At 52.0% G+C, this 3,527-nt stretch overlaps 1 long non-coding RNA gene across 2 annotated transcripts in view; it reads left to right on the forward strand.

The window, feature by feature from the left end:
• Positions 1 to 1,199, forward strand: part of LOC123018809 — a 3,267-nt gene extending 2,068 nt beyond the window's left edge. For both annotated transcript variants that reach the window (XR_006413822.1, XR_006413821.1), the window contains exon 4: positions 261 to 1,199. This is a non-coding gene — a long non-coding RNA (uncharacterized LOC123018809). The remainder of the gene's footprint in view (positions 1 to 260) is intronic.
• Positions 1,200 to 3,527: the final 2,328 nt, after the last annotated feature.

The raw sequence follows: 3,527 nt of genomic DNA on the forward strand, positions 1-3,527 counted from the left end.
AACAGCAGTGCCACAATCCTCCAGATTGCTTTGGGCGCAGCCCCCCACGTGTGCAGGCAGGAAGAGCGCCTGCAATTCCCATGGTCCCGCGACGGGCTGGGGGAAAACGTGTGGCTTAACATGCGTAGGCTTCCACCGCGCTTCATTGTCCTCACCCTTCGGGATCCTGCTCCACCGCTGTCCAGCCTGTGATTTTGCGCAGCCTGTGCTGATGACGACTGGACAATACTAACCGCCCCTCTTACGTTTTGACCTTTCAGGGAGATGCTGGCAGTCCCGTCATTCGTGAGGCCGATGCCGGGAAGGAGCTGCGTGGGACCGTCGGCGGGGCGCTAGCCGTGCCGAGAAGGAGAAACCCGCAGTCTAAACGGGGGACCCACGGGTCGCATCGCAACTGAATGGAGTCCGAGACAGGACCCACCGCCCTCCTGGATGAACGCGGGGACTTCCTTTGCAGCCTGCTGAGCGACTCGTTGAAAGCGAGCAAGTGAACGTCACGGTGTGAAGCCTGCTCTGGAGCTGATTTTTCCTCGGCGGTTATTTTTACAGCTTCTCGTGTCATTTTGCCTGAGGTAGAAATCTTCAGCCCTCGCTGAAATAAACCTTGTCCCACTGAAAAACAGGCCCGTATCTCAAATCTGAAGGGGAGCTGCTCTGTCGGGCCATCCGATCTGTGCCACCGCATCTCTAGAAATTGGTATTGAATCATGGTGTGAGGTTTTCTGGTGAGGCCTAAAATTGGCTATGAACTCGCTCACCTTGGAGCCACCCAGAAAAACAAAGGCCCGCGTAGGACGTGCGGATGTGGTCTGAGCTGGTGTAACTAGAGCTTCACTGGAACGGCCGAGCTTCGTGAGATTAGAGAGCCGTGCCCTTGGCATCAGGGTCTGTCATTCTCAGGGATGTCCTGCCTTTGCCCCTGTGTCTGAGAGCCACTGCACGAACCGTCGCCGAGCCTGCCGAGTTGTATACATTCGCACTGTGAGCTTGGGTGGCCTTTGGCAGACGTGGGGCGGGGGTGACCCCTCACAACGAAGTTGTAAATTCAATGTTGCTGAACATTTCCTTTTCAAATCAGCTTTTATTGATTGAACTTGTAATATATCTTTGGGGCTGGATGGCCCCTTGTTAGTTAATGATTTTATTTTAACCTCTTCCTCCTAAACTGTAAGTATAAAAAGTCAGTGCAGTATCCCACCTCTGCCGACTTGCCTTGCTTTATTTTGCACTGGATTCAGGCGTTTACTGTCACCTTGTGATTTAAGACTCATGCCCCTGCTGTAAACTGCGGATTCCCTGTGTGCTACGCTTTGCTGATTCTGAACCCCTCCTCATTTTCCTGCTCTCACCTGCCGGGCTCCTATTGNCCTTGCTTTATTTTGCACTGGATTCAGGCGTTTACTGTCACCTTGTGATTTAAGACTGCTGTAAACTGCGGATTCCCTGTGTGCTACGCGTTGCTGATTCTGAACCTCTCCTCATTTTCCTGCTCTCACCTGCCGGGCTCCTATTGTGTTGACTTTGCCGCGTCAGCTCTGTGACATGTTCTAACTGCGGCACGGCAAGAAAGGGCACTAGCCGGAGGAAGGGGCCTTCCTGCCCCTCCGTTTCGTTGCCCGCTGCAGCCCACCCTGTGGACTACACAACACAGGCCCGGTGTCACGAGTGAGCTTTTATACCCTGCCCCGTTACTAGCGCTTTACAACAAGGACTGATAAAATGGCAAAGCATCCAGCCATGCACAATAAAATCATGCTTAAAAGCAATGATACATTAAAATGGTGGGAGAAAAATAGAATGAAATACCAGAGGAAAGGTCGGGGACCAACAAGACAAGCCCTGCATTGAGTGTGCAAATGCATCTGCAGCGCTGTTGCAGAAAGCGGGGGATACTGAGTGGCAGGCATGTCTTCTCGATAGCTGTTGGACCTTGAAGTCTCTAAAAAGGCTACTGTTTTATTATTGATCACCATTAGGAGAGTTGCAGAATTTGTGCAGACAGAGGCTCATGTATATGCCATGTGTACCATGCCTTTTTCTCTTGTGAGGAACTCAAGGCGGCTGGCACAATGCTTGGCCCAATTTGATGCTCACAACAATGACCCTGCGGGGTAGGACAGGTCAGCCCCCCCCCATTTTTTTTATACCAATCAATAGACATATTCAAATCTGCACACAGTCCCGTTTCTCTAGCCAGTAATAAAAAGAGTTCCAGGCTTGACAGAAGTATGCATCCTCTTTCTCCTTCAGAGACAAAGTCAGCCTGTCCATTTCAGCCCAATCCAGGATCTTTAAACATCAGTTCATCAGAAGGTAGTTCTTCACTCCTCCAATGTGGGGCAAACACAATCCTTGCTGCAGTAATCACTACACGTAAATCAAATAGGTTGCCTGTTTGTCAACATCATCAGACACGATGCCTAATAAAAAGACTTCAGGTTTAAATATTAAAGATTTTTGTAACATTTCCTCAAGCCATTTCTGTAGTTTAGCCCAATAGATTTTTCCAGCCTTCAGGCCGCAATTCCCGGCAGTGGCCACAGGAGGGCACTCCAGGCGCGCCGCTGACGCCTCCGTTGCTGAGCGTAGAGCCACACCAGGCACCCCCGGCTGCACGAAGCCCACCCCACGCACGGGCCGCACGCTGCGGCCGCCCCCCCCCGACCCCCCGCTTTTGGGCAATTCGGGGACGGAGACCGTTCGCCCCTCCTGGGACACGGGCTGGCGCTGGGGTTGGCTCTGGCCTTGCCGCGGCTTTTGTAGATGCCGCAATCCAATCCTGCTCTTCACTTTCGTAGCTCTAGACACGCGCCTGCGCGGAGACAGGCCACCCCCAACATGGCTGATGGGCAAATCCCCTCTCTGGGTTGGACACTACCAACATGGCGAGGGCCGAAGCGCCGGGAATTAGAAATAATGCAAAGGAAGTATATCCGTGCCCAGACCCTAAACTTTCCCTATTTTGGTAAACCAAAACAGCTAATACAGCCTCCTGAAATGGATTAAGTTCAAGGTTATAAACAAGGTGTGGTTAAAAAAGGTGAATGTTTAAATTAAAAAGGAAATCCAGTAAAGGGCGCATTACCGTTAATCCCTCTGAAAATAATCTCCCTCTTCGAACACCCTGTCAAGTCGAAGTCCCAAGACTAATCAATTTGTGTCAAAAAAAGCACGACGAGCCGATGCAAGATAAATGGATTCCCGCCGAGGCACGACGAGCCGATGGCAGATCGATGGATTTCAGACAAGGCACGACGAGCCGATGGCAGATCGATGGATTTCAGTCAAGGCACGACGAGCCGATGACCAATTAATTGATTCCCGCCAAGGCACGACGAGCGGATGACCAATTAATTGATTCCCGCCAAGGCACGACGAGCTGATGGAATTTGTGTGCCATCTTTTGTGTCCAGGAGCGATGCCGCCTCCAGTGGAGAAGCCCCTATCTCGCGTGCATGTGCAAAGCGCCGTGGCTTATGGGCTTGCCTTGGATGGGGGCGGGGGTCCTCCCTTCCTCACCCCCCCCC

The sequence above is a fragment of the Varanus komodoensis genome, unplaced genomic scaffold (assembly GCF_004798865.1).
Source record: "Varanus komodoensis strain SLA01 unplaced genomic scaffold, ASM479886v1 scaffold116, whole genome shotgun sequence".
Classification (NCBI taxonomy): domain Eukaryota; kingdom Metazoa; phylum Chordata; class Lepidosauria; order Squamata; family Varanidae; genus Varanus; species Varanus komodoensis.